Raw genomic sequence first — 13,209 nt, 5'->3', positions numbered from 1 at the left:
ACTTTTTTGCCAGTAGTTTTAAAATTAGCCCTCATGAGCCAAAAGTGGTCCCCGAAAATTGCGTACTATATGCACCACGAGATTATTCGCTCTCTCTCGCTGCTGTGTGTACATGTGCATGGAGTTTCCACTGAGCCGTTAGGCCTGCTCTGCAACCTCATTGGATAATGCTGGGTAGGCCTGGGCCAGCCTTCTTCTTTCACTGTGCAACCGCAATGGACCTGATCACATGATTGTGCCTTCTCTGGAAAAAACAAATGTCATGCATGTAGCTCTCTCACGCACTCACTCACTCCCTCAAGCCAGCCATAGAGGAAGATTACCAGCCATAATTGTGCTAAAAAACTTGGATGCTATTGATACTTATGATGTCAGGCCCAAGAAGAGAAAATTAGATCTAGATGTCGAATGGCAGGGCCGCTCATGAAAGACAAAGGCAGAAGGCAAAATAATAGATATTGGATGCTTTTCCGAGATGGCCTCAAGGAAGAGAAACACTGTTGCCTCATCCAGTGTTGGACATCCATAAAAGTAATCTTCGGGCGAAAGGTAAGAGACTAAGCTTTAGCATTAGAAACAATGTTGATATTTTATTCAGTTAGAAACCTATTTTGAGTGTTTAAGTAAAGAGGAACTGTTCTGTGTCTCCGTTAGCTAGGCTATCCAACAGTCTGTGTCATAGTATGCTTTCAAAGGTAATGTAGCAAGCTAGCTAGCTAACATGGTAAATGCATATTAAGGAACATCATACTGTCCGTCTAGCCAACTAAAACACATTTTAAAACATGAAATCACTCTACTAATGTATGTTGTGTATTTTTGTAGATGCATAGAATCCCTTGTTCACTGGCTAGAAGGGTGGACATTGTTGTTGTTTGTAGCTACCAGTGTCTAGCTATCAGGCTAAGTGGCTAGGCTATGTTTACAACTGGTTGTCTGTAACTATTTGAAACAGTAGGTTTCGGTGCTAGCTATATTGTTATTATTAGGCTATACGATAGAGAATGATAGAGGTCTCTAGTGGCCAAAAGGCTGTTTTAGCATGGGCAGCGCCATTGAGGGCTTCCACCATTTTTATGTAATCAACTGGGTGGGGCTTCCAACTTCATTGGCTGATCCCTCCTGATGACTCATGTCCATCCGGGTCATCAGGAGGGATCTGCCAATAGTGAAGAGGAAAATATACTTCTTCAAAATGGAGATTCCCTCAATGGCACAGCCCTGTCAGAGACTCTATAATGGTACAGATACAAAGATGAGTCCTCTATCATTCTCTATGGGGAATACCTAGTACCTTTTTCACTCTCTGCAGCTCGATTTCATATTTTGATCCGCTGCCTAGTTGAAGCCAAGCCCCTGATGCAGTGTCAGTGTATTACTTTGACTTTTTAGTATCCTTTGTAAGTAATGTGATCATTTTCCAGACAAGAATTACTGATAGAAGAACAAGGAATAGCAGAGCTGGGTTCAGACATGCCAGATGATCAAACATGCAAGAGGCTCTTGGCGTCAGGTAAGGTTTGATTTGGACTAGCTGTCATTTGTTGATGGAATGTTTCCCATGTTATGTGTGTCATATATGGACTCTGAAGAAAGATTTACAAGCCTAGCTTCATCATGTTCTGGCCATTTAACCTGTTGTGTTTTCTATTTGAAGAATGGGCAAGATGAGTATTGCTGATGAGGATGATGGCAGTTTGAATGAGGATGAGATCAATGACATTCACAACAGCATGTAAATATAACTGTGCTCTGTTCCCTGCAATGTAGCTACAGTTTTGTGTAAAACTAGAATACTGTGAGAATCATCACATAAGCATGCATGTAGGTCATGTGATGAATTGGCATCAACACTCTTATGGTCTGTAAGGAATATGTCTCTCTGGTTTCTGCCCTGTGGAATAAGAAGTAGGATGGTGGCTAGGACGATGGTTCCAGCAGTTTACAAACAATAGGTCTGACCCATCAGGGAGTGTACCTGTTAGGCCAAACATGATGCTTGTATATGGCTGGAACCATCTCCCTAGACGGCCTGTTATTCCATACCGACAATTTGCAGTTGTACATATTACAATACAGTGTAGCCTATTGTCAGCTGATGCAAAGCCGCTTTTAAATAATAGCTGTCTCTAATTGAGTTTATGTGATGACTCATCGTTGATTCTGTAGAAGTGACAGCGGTGTAGCGTTTACTTGACTCATCTATGTTTTCAGCATTGTATGGTTTCAAAGTGACTGATCGTATCACACAAACGTCAAATCCACTGACACACTCATAGCCAAATCTACTTAAGGTTTCACATGAGCAAAGGACCAGGTTTGAGAACAAAACCAGACTATGTTTACATGTTGGTAAACCAGGTGCACAGCTGTACGTTCATGGCTGTCACTGTGTGCAAATTCCCACGCTTATTGTCCTAAAGTTTTGAAAAGGCTCTGCACAAATGAATTTATTTTTGTTTGACATGTAACCCATTTCTGTGTGCTAAAGACTTTTCGTATGTGCAGGAGATGGACATCGGCAGTCATGACCCTCCAGTCCCACATCCACCACACCTTGACCTTCCTGCGGCCTTGGCAAAATCCCCTTACCGCACTGGAGTTGCAATAATCAAGCAAGAAACATATTGCTATTCACACAGACAATGTTCTTTTTCTGGAACTTTATTTTTCAAAAAACAACCAGTGGACTTCTGAACTTTACAAATAACTAATAAATTCACACATGAACAAATGTCAACATGGATTTTCATAAGACACCTAGACCTACCTATAAAGCTATGGCTGCAGTAAGCTCGAATAACCTTGTAGATGATTTATACACACTTTTAAAGGCCAATCATATGATAATGGCTTGCTTCCTATAAGGAAACACACAACACATATTATTCTTACACAATTCCTGTGTTTCTCACATATGTGACAATATATACTGCCAACGTGTAGTTCTGTATTTTGTGTATGAATGTGGCCTACTTCATATAAGACATATAGTCCACTTAAATTAGTTACATGTTTCAGCAGTACCCATATAAGAATACTTTTGATTCATAGAGACCCTTTCGAAAGTACCATACATGGCACAGTTATACAGGTGTAACAGGATGGGCTATTGTGCTAGAAAATGTTGAATAGGTTACTGGAATTATATTGAATATTGTTTATTCATGCTATCAAATATCCCTGCATTAGAGTGGGAAAGAGAGTTACGTTCAGAAGTTATGCATTTTTCGAATGAATTAGTCAGATGAAATATCCATTGACATTTTCCATGCGGAGCGCTATTGCAAATGCACCTCGTACTGTGTCATCATTTGCTCCCTCATTCTCTCGGTCCTCGGCCCTAAAGCATCTATTCCAGCCCTCGCTGCTCGACTTGGACCCTGGGCAGCTCGAGCCTGGCCCTGGGATTCCCGCACCTTGTACAACCTGTCCTTGTCCTCCTCTCATCCGTGGACCATGTCCTCTCCCTCGGGCTAGTCTGATGACGAGCAAAACACAGTGTATACGTYGATATGATATGGGAAGCTTCTAATAGACTTGTGATTTTTGGATTTCATATGTTAATGGGAAGTTAAAAAAAAGTAATTACTGAAGGTATGAATGGGTACTGCTAATCCTGTAGCTTTATTAGTATAATATTTTCATTAGCTATTAGCTCCACTGTGTGGAGTACTGTGAAGTATAGCTAGCTATAGCCAGAGCCTTTTATTTCCTGTTTCAAAATACATGGCTCAATATATGGTTCTAGCTATAACTAACAAACTAGCCTAGCTCGACTAACAACCGGCAATGTTGTCATAAAATACATCAGTTTGTAAATCTGTGTTTATAAAAACACTGTCTATAGCTTGTATACCTTGCCTCTTCAGCTGACATGTTGAAAATATTTACACAATCCATGAGACAACTCTATTAGCTAACTACTGTCTGCCTCTCGTCAATGTGCATCTTGCTAACTGTCACTCAAATGACGAGGGGCTGAAGCTCATTGGCTAGGGGGCTGGCCCACGTGTGCCAAGCTTGCAGTATGTCCCAAAAATCTGTGTAGATTCCCTGAATAGGGACAATGGTGCCACACAGCTTCCAGAAAACAGTCGCTTTCAAACACATTGACACATCCAGCCCAAAGTGGGAGGTTTAAAAAATACTGACAAGTTCAGGAACGTCTCTTTAATCGTCTCTGTTACTACCACTGGCTCCAGAACAGTTTATTTAGATGCATCATCATCCTTTGGTAATAATGCTAAATGGCAATTATTGCTAAACGGTAATTATTGAATGAGTGGTTTGGCCTTGAACTGCACACAATAAAATGAACTGAAAATAAGCATGTTCACTTTAGGTGTGTTCACACCATTGAACCGTTCACACCATACAGTGCGGCTCAAGTATCTCATTTGAAGAATCAATCATATGGAGCATAACTGATCCACGTAACCCATTTACATGCCAGCATCGCTTGGGACATGGCCGTTAAGTGTTTCGGCAGATAAGATGGTGGTGGTGATGGTGGGTAATCCTGCCTGCTTGGGGTCTGTGCTATCCCTGAGTGGGCCGGGTGGGACTCTCCCCAGCTCCYAGCCTCCGTCTAATGGCTTCGGAGGCTGATTTGCTTGATGTAATAAGGCCAGGAGGTCAAACGACTATCAGGCAGCCTTTGGGGTTGCTCCTCTAGCCAGGCATCAACACACAGCTGTTCCAGGACGATTTACAGCCCGGACAGTGACAGAGCCCAATCAGCGCGCCGTAAATGTCGGCCCAGGGAGATTGAGCAGTAACTAAAGCAGTGACAGGACACTGGGAGACAGATCAATGGCTGAGGGGCCACTGAGAACTAACTGTAAGCCACAGCACCTTCTTACCGGACCCAGGAAAAGGAAACATGAGGACCATAAATGGGTGTTATATGTTCTTGGATAAGTTCTTTGATATCTGACACGTTATTGGATTTCTGACTTCCTCTTCTTAACATTTACTGTATGTCATTTTCCCCCTCCTCAACGCTCCATCATTATCATATATGGGACGTATATAGTACTACCAGAGTATAGTACTTCTAGTTACAAAGAAATCATTATTATGTTTTCTTTTCTGCAGTTAAAATCCGTTCTGTGTGGCGCCAGGAGAATTCGACATTTACTGACAGGGGTCATTCCACTAAATGAATGCCTTTTGATATTTTAACTAGACATGGAGAATTTAATAAATCAGATTTTGAATATGAAAAAGGCTTGCTAAAGTGCCAAAATTCTTCATTTTGACATGTCCCTCCGCCAACCCTGTGTCACTTCTAGGAARATTTTAACCCACTTAATCCCCAAACTTCTCTAGGTTTCACCATCATTGTCAACCCCTAGTTATTTTGTTGATTTGACAAAGTAATTTCTGAAGATTCTTTTTTATATAATTTCATTAGTGATTCATATACGTCTGTCCCTAATTTTAAGGTCAACCCTGTTACGTGAACGGAACTCACTTTTTAATATCGAGAAACTATTCCTTTTTAAATATTATTTTCAAAATAAACATTTTATCTAATAGTCAAATCATATAGTAAAAGCACGTCAATCCTGTTACCCATAGATAGACAGGCTAGAAATGTTTTAACAATTAAATGTTTTTGTGAAGCTTGTATTCAATTGCCACTCCCTGTTGCACAAAACAACCTTCCATCCCCCTGTCACAAGGGGATTTATGTCTGATTTAAGAAGAAATCGCCAACCCTGTTACTTTATTTGGAACTAAATAGGCACTTTCTATAGTCCTTTTTAGATACCATGAACATTTTTTTGTTATACTATATTAGTTATAGTTTTATTGTAATTCTGACATCGTTATACCAACACAGGACATATTATGGTATTGACATGGCAAGACCTGGCAGTTATTGTCTGTCTCTTCATCATGGTGTAGGTAAACTTCGTTCACTTGGCTTTGAAATTATTTGTTTGTTATCTAAACACAGTTGACAGATGGGTGTGAATAGGGTTGCACATTTTGGGGAATATTCAGAGGTGGAAACTTTCCATGGGAATTMACAGGAATATATGGGAATTAATGGAAATATATGCAAATGAATATTAATCACATTTGAATGTAGATGTTTTTTGTATTGGATATATTTACCATATCATATGGAAACAGAAACATAAACCTTTTACCTTATCATAAGTAGACATAATTGCAAATTATTAAATCCTTTCAATATATATATTTTTTTAAACAATTTAGTTACAAATTGAACTTTAATTAAATTAGTTGACTCCTCACATGGGATGATTTCACTGAACAACAAAAGAAAGGGAATATTGACTGATCCCCAATGATCCATCGCATCTCCCAAAAACGTTTTCAACATCTGTAAAATGATAGTMTAGAAACTAAASCTTTGGTTGTCTTCCTCTCAGGCTTCCATGTCTTCTCCCTGGACCTCCTCAATGTCCACCTCTTGAACATCAGACTCTGAGAACATCAGACTCTGAGGCCTCATCTTCACTGTCGCTTTCCAACCTTGTTAAGGATGGCTCGTTGTCATGCTCAAAAAGCCTCAAATTTTCCCGGATGGCCACCAATTTTTCAACCCTTGTATTGCTCAGCCTGTAGCGTGCTTTGGTGTGTGTGTTCCCAAACAAGGACCAGTTGCGCTCTGAGGTGGCTGATGTTGTTGGGATTTGGAGGAGGATGGAGGCAACATGGGAAAGAGCCTCAGATCTACAAAGTCCCTTCCACAAGGGAGATATGTTGGCACGACTGCCATATTGCATCTCCGTCCCAAAGCCCTTGCTTGGAAGTGTACTTTGCCAGACTGCCAAGAACCTTGCTCTCATCCAGGCCAAGGTGGCGAGACACGGTAGTGATGACACCATAGGCCTTGTTGATCTCTGCACCAGACAGGATGCTCTTGCCAGCATACTTGGGGTCCAACATGTACGCTGCGGCGTGTATAGGCTTCAGGCAGAAGTCTTCACGCTTTTTGATGTATTTCAGAACTGCAGTTTCCTCTGCTTGGAGCAACAGTGAAGTGGGCAGGGCAGTACGGATTTCTTCTCTTACATCTGCAAGCAGAGTCTGAACATCAGACAGGATGGCATTTTCTCCCTCAATCTGTGCAATGGCTACTGCTATAGGTTTCAGGAGTTTCAGGCTGCTTACCACTCTCTCCCAAAATACATCATCCAGGAGGATCCTCTTGATGGGGCTGTCCATATCGGCAGACTGAGATATGTCCATTTCTTGGAGGGACTCCTTCCGCTCMAGGAGACTGTCAAACATGATGACAACACCCCCCCAACGGGTGTTGCTAGGCAGCTTCAATGTGGTGCTCTTAATCTCCTCCCTATGCTTGGTGAGGTAGATTGCTGCTATAACTTGATGACCCTTCACATACCTAACCATTTCCTTGGCTCTCTTGTAGAGTGTATCCATTGTTTTCAGTGCTATGATGTCCTTGAGGGGCATATTCAATGCATGAGCAGCACAGCCAATGGGTGTGATGTGAGGGTAGGACTCCTCCACTTTAGACCAAGCAGCCTTCATGTTCGCAGCATTGTCTGTCACAAGTGCAAATACCTTCTGTGGTCCAAGGTCATTGATGAATGCCTTCAGCTCATCTGCAATGTAGAGACCGGTGTGTCTGTTGTCCCTTGTGTCTGTGCTCTTGTAGAATACTGGTTGAGGGGTGTAGATGATGTAGTTAATTATTCCTTGCCCACAAACATTTGACCACCTATCAGAGATGATAGCAATACAGTGCATTCTCTATGATTTGTTTGACCTTCACTTGAACTCTGTTGAACTCTGCATCCAGCAAATGAGTAGATAAAGCATGTCTGGTTGGAGGGGTGTAGGCTGGGCAATAAACATTCAGAATTCTCTTCCAATACACATTGCCTGTGAGCATCAGAGGTGAACCAGTTGCATACACAGCTCGAGCAAGACATTCATCAGCATTTCTCTGACTACATTCCTCAATTGAGTTAAAAAACATATGATTCCATGAGGAAAATGAGCTGTTGTTATTGATAAGGTGTCTGATTCATCATTTTCACCTCAAATAGAAGTAGAGGGACTTCTGTCAGAGTTTGCTTGTTGTGAGCGCTGAGGGAACTTTATGCACTTAGCCAGATGATTCTGCATCTTTGTTGCATTCTTCACATATGATTTGGCACAGTATTTGCAAATGTACACAGCTTTTCCTTCTACATTAGCTGCAATGAAATGTCTCCACACATCCGATAGTGCCCGTGGCATTTTCCTGTAAAGATTAGAAAAAAAATGTAAAAAAAMCCCAAATACAATTCCATGTACAGATAAATAGTTAAACAGTTAGATTAAACAACTCCTTTGTAAGATACATGTTTTAAAATTAAACATGTATGGAAACAGGTGAATGAACATTCCTCAGTTAGCAGGCTCAAGCAAGCTAAAACCCACATGGTAGCAAAAAGTAACTAGCAGAAATTGTTAACAAGTTAGAAATTATTTAAACACACTTTGCTGTAGGCTACTATTTACTAGTTAACAAAATATGTATGTCATATAAAATATATTCACCCCACCCAGTATTGTAATCAAAACTTACCAGGAAGCATGTAGTCCTTGGCTCAGAAAGTGTAGTAGTGTGGGCTCAATAGCATCTCATTAGTGTGCAAGATCTTGAGAATCAGCTGTACATGTGATGGAAGAGTGCACTGCACATGTGATGGAAGAATGCACTGTGCATGCAGAGGGTTGCAATTCCATTGAATTGGGGATAGTTTAACCAAAATATGCCACAAAACCTAGAATTGCCTTATGTGTATCCCACAAAAAAAGTTCACTGTTATAAGCTACCTTTTTTGATGAATTTAAGCAAAATTCCAAAAATTCCCAGGTTTAACTTCCCATGGAAAATTTCCAGAAAGTTTCCGACCCTTTACAACCCTAGGTGTGAATATCAAAAGAAGAAAAAGCTCTTCTGCTCCATTTTACGATTTATCTTTATTTCTTCTTTATTTGCTCGACACATCAGTAAAATCCCAATCCCACAACAACACATACAAACAACTCCCTTTGCTTTCAGAACATCAGCAGTTACTATAAAGTGGCCTTTAAAATGCTGTATACAGAGATTTATAAATTTGGCAATTTCCTTGATTATCGCAATCATTTACAAAATTGATTGCTCCAGTGAGCTATAGACAGATTTCAGCAGTGCTATTGACAGGGTTCACCTCCGTAATAAACAGGCCGCTCCTCAATAAAGTGAGATGTCACTACGCCAGGGCTTGTTTAGCATGCAGAGAAAACCGAAGGTCACGTATGCAGGGAAATGTATAATAATGGAGGGGCTGAACTGTTGACATTGATAGCATACAGAGGGTAAGTCATGCGCTGTGGTGTTTATTGGACATGATGGGAAGAAATACAACAGGGTGTGCATATGTGTGTGTGTGTTGTGCTGTCAGATCCTGTCGGGAAAAAAATACACAACACGGGAGAGACACAGCACTGCTCGAGATGCTAAATGCTGTTTTCAATGATGTTGAGTTTGCAGACACACACTTTGCCTTTGCTTTGCATTTGTAACCCTCTGTGTCGACTAGAGTACAATGAGGGCTATTAATCAGTGTGTGTTTTCTGGGCTGCCCTGTCCTATGTGGGTCGTTCCACCAATTCGGTGCCTTTTGAGAAGTGTGACTTGGTCAAAAACAAACATTTGATTTCACCAAATTTTACTGAGTTACAGTTCATATCAGGAAATCAGTCAATTTAAATCAATTTTAAGATACCTTAAATAAAAAAGTAAGGGCGTGGATCAGAAAACCAGTCAGTATCTGGTGTGACCACCATTTGCCTCATCTCCTTCGCATAGAGTTGATCAGGCTATTGATTGTGGCCTGTGGAATGCTGTCCCACTCCTCTTCAATGGCTGTGCAAAGTTGCTGGATATTGGCAGGAACTGGAACACGCTGTCGTACACATCGACCCAGAGCATCCCAAACTGCGCAATGGGTGTCATGTCTGGTGAGCAAGCCATGGAAGAACTGGGAATTGCATACAGATCCTTGCATCATGGGGCTGTGCATTATCATGCTGAAACATGAGTTGATGGCGGCAGATGAATGGCACGACAATAGGCCTCAGGATCTCATCACGGTATCTCTGTGCATTCAAATTGCCATCGATAAAATGCAATTGTGTTCGTTGTTCGTAGATATGCCTGCCCATATCATAACCCAAATGCCACCATGGGGCACTCTGTTCACAACGTTGACATCAGCAAACCGCTTGCCTACACAACGCCATACACATCGTCTGCGGTTGTGAGGCTGGTTGGACATACTGCCAAATTCTCTCAAACGACGTTGAAGGCAGTTTATGGTAGAGAAATGAACATTCAATTTATCTGGCAACAGCTCTGGTGGACATTCCTGCAGTCAGCATGCCAATTGCACGCTCCCTCAAAACTTGAGACATCTGTGGAATTGTGTTGTTGTTCCCAGCACAAGTAGCACCTATGTAATGATCATGCTGTTTAATCAGCTTCTTGATATGCCAGACCTGTCAGGTGAATGGATAATCTTAGCGAAGGAGAAATGCTCACTAACAGAGATGTAAACTAATTTGTGCACAATGTGTATGGAACATTTCTGGTATCTTTTTTTCAGCTCATGGAACCTGGGACCAACACTTTACATGTTGAATTTATATTGTTGTTCAATGTTTCTTTAGGAAAAACAAGGAAGGGTTTTGTAAGCGGTGCGTAACTGGCAGCGGGGAAGTCAGGTGCAGGAGAGCAGAAATGGGTAACAGCCGGAGCACTTTAATGATGCAAAAACAAACGGCACCCAGAACAGCAACATACAGGTTGAAACAATCCGTCGCCAACCAGTCAGAAATGCACAAAACACTTACAACAAACAATTCCACACACAAACATGGGGGAACAGAGGGTTATATACACGTCAAATAATGAGGGAATGTAAACCAGGTGTGTGGGAAAACAAGACAAAACAAATAAAAAATGAAAGGTGGATCGGCGATGGCTAGAAAACCGGTGACGTCGACCGCCGAACGTCGCCCGGACAAGGGGAGGAACCGACTTCGGCGGAAGTCGTGACAGGTTTCACCATATTAAAATGAGAGTGCAGTTCACGTACATAACAGGGTTGATCTTAAAATAAGGGACATACGTAAATTAATCACTAATCACATGAAATAAAAAAAAATCTTCAGAAATTACTTTTGTCAAAGCAACAAAATAACTATGGCTTYACAATGATGGTGAAATTTCGGGATTAAGTGGGTTAAAATATTTCTTGAAGTTACACATGGTTGACGGAGGGATATGATTAATGATTCATTTTGGCCCTTTAGCAAACCTTTTTTCATATTCAAAATCAGATGTATTGAATTTTCCATGTGGTCTATATTAAAGGGCACTAATTTAATACAACAAATTTTTAAAATGCAATATTGGTGCACAATTTATACAGAAAATATCAAAGGGATGCAAAAGGAACTCACTTCGTGGAACGACCCATATTACACTATGTGGAGGAGATTGGGGCCTAATACGTATTTGTAGGGATCAGTGGCTTCGCAAACGTGTCCCAATGTACATCAGATAGAAGTTCATAAAGCATTCAAAAAGCGCCATAAAGCCTGCTTAATGCATGCTGTTATGCATTTCCAACGTATCGTACATAAATACTGTGTTATGTCAAATGTCACATGTCACATGAAGGCCAGAAAAAAATATCATGCAGCATTTTGGGACAACGCTATGCATATGTTGTCAATCATTACGCCTTCATGCGACATGCGATGATTTTTTTAGTCCAGGCGGCACACAGAAAAATATGGATAATTATTTGTGCTGACAGTACTCCATGTGTTTGTTATCGGCCTAATATAACACGTTAGAACAACATGACCCGAGACTCAGCAACGCTGATAGAAGGAAGGAATACAAATTAATCTATCTTCTCAAAAGGAGTGAAAAACGATTCCACTCCAAAAGATATTTGGATACTGCAAAGCAATCACAAAAAAATATCAACATAAATATCACATCTGTAAACATCACTTGCTGTTGTCCAGCTGGACAGAAGAAAAGGAGAGAAAAAATACACATTTAACAGTGAGAATATTTCTCACTTAGAAAGACGGACAATGACTTATTTTCCCCTGGATTTGGGAAGAGGAGCTTGTACTCAGCGGGACACCCTGGAAGAGCTCCAGCATCAAAGTGTCTGGATCAGACGAGTCAAACAGTGTGCTGCTCCACAGGCCAGGGAAATGAATGGACTGTCAGGACTTTTTCAAGTGGACCAAAAAAAAAATATGTTGGGGTGCATTGAAGGGTTCAGTGGCTGCTGCTTGTGATCACAGCACAGGCTCGGTTGATGAGAGGCTGCTCTCCTCACTGCTTCATCGGCCTGTGGGATCTATAAGCACTATAGTAAAGATGACAGGCTGGCTTCTCCATCCAAATACGATTTTTAAAATGTCACTTTTTCACCCTGCTTCTTTCCAAATAACAATAACCTGATGTTGAATGTCACTACATTCTGTTCCCATTGCAATATACGATTAAAAAAAATCCCAATTCCATGACTGCTGTATGGCAGTGATATGACATTGATCTGGCAAAAAAAAAAATGTATTATGGAAAATTACCAAATGTAAGATTCCACTTTGTATTTCCCATCACCCTTGTCTATTATTAAGTGCTCACCACTTAGTTTAAATTGTGACTCAGTCCAGATTTGAGGAAAACTAGTTTAAAAATGTCAGCTGTTGGATAGAAAAAAAGGAAATAAGTAAATAAAAGTATAATTTTCTTAATTTTCTTAATTTCTTAATGTCTATCTACAGTGCACAATCATCTCTTGTCTCAAGATGGACATGATAATTTAGATAAAGCAGCTGGAGGACCTGTCTTGTACTTGTGTAACAAACATCTCCAGTGTAACTAATGTCTTAAAGGGAAAGTTCACCCAAATTAGAAAATCACAATTGGTTTCCTTGCCCTGTAAAAGTCTATGGACAAGGTGTGTGAGCAATCCATGCTTTGGTTTATTTTTCTGGGCACTGTTTCCACATGCTAACGTTTTAGCATCTGTGGCACAAATCTCACTGGACTGATATTAGCATTTAGCATTTTTTGCGCATCATGTTCAAATGATCGATAAGTGACTTTGTTGAGGTTTACAATCAATT

At 40.7% G+C, this 13,209-nt stretch overlaps 1 protein-coding gene and 1 long non-coding RNA gene across 4 annotated transcripts in view; both read left to right on the top strand.

Moving 5' to 3' along the window:
• Nucleotides 1-13,209, top strand: part of prdm6 (PR domain containing 6) — a 54,524-nt gene that overhangs the window by 16,007 nt on the left and 25,308 nt on the right. The gene's annotated exons all lie outside the window — the stretch shown is intronic.
• On the top strand, nt 217-2,740 carry LOC111973726 (uncharacterized). 2 transcript variants are annotated; one of them, XR_002878629.1, is made up of 4 exons: nt 217-549; nt 1,425-1,513; nt 1,658-1,735; nt 2,509-2,740. It is a non-coding gene; the product is annotated as an uncharacterized lncRNA (long non-coding RNA). The 2 variants fall into 2 exon arrangements; XR_002878630.2 differs by lacking the exon at nt 1,658-1,735.

This window comes from Salvelinus sp. IW2-2015, linkage group LG15 (genome assembly GCF_002910315.2).
Source record: "Salvelinus sp. IW2-2015 linkage group LG15, ASM291031v2, whole genome shotgun sequence".
Classification (NCBI taxonomy): Eukaryota; Metazoa; Chordata; class Actinopteri; order Salmoniformes; family Salmonidae; genus Salvelinus; species Salvelinus sp. IW2-2015.
The sequence above is the reverse complement of the archived record's forward strand: the minus strand, read 5'-3'. Positions and strand labels throughout refer to the sequence as shown.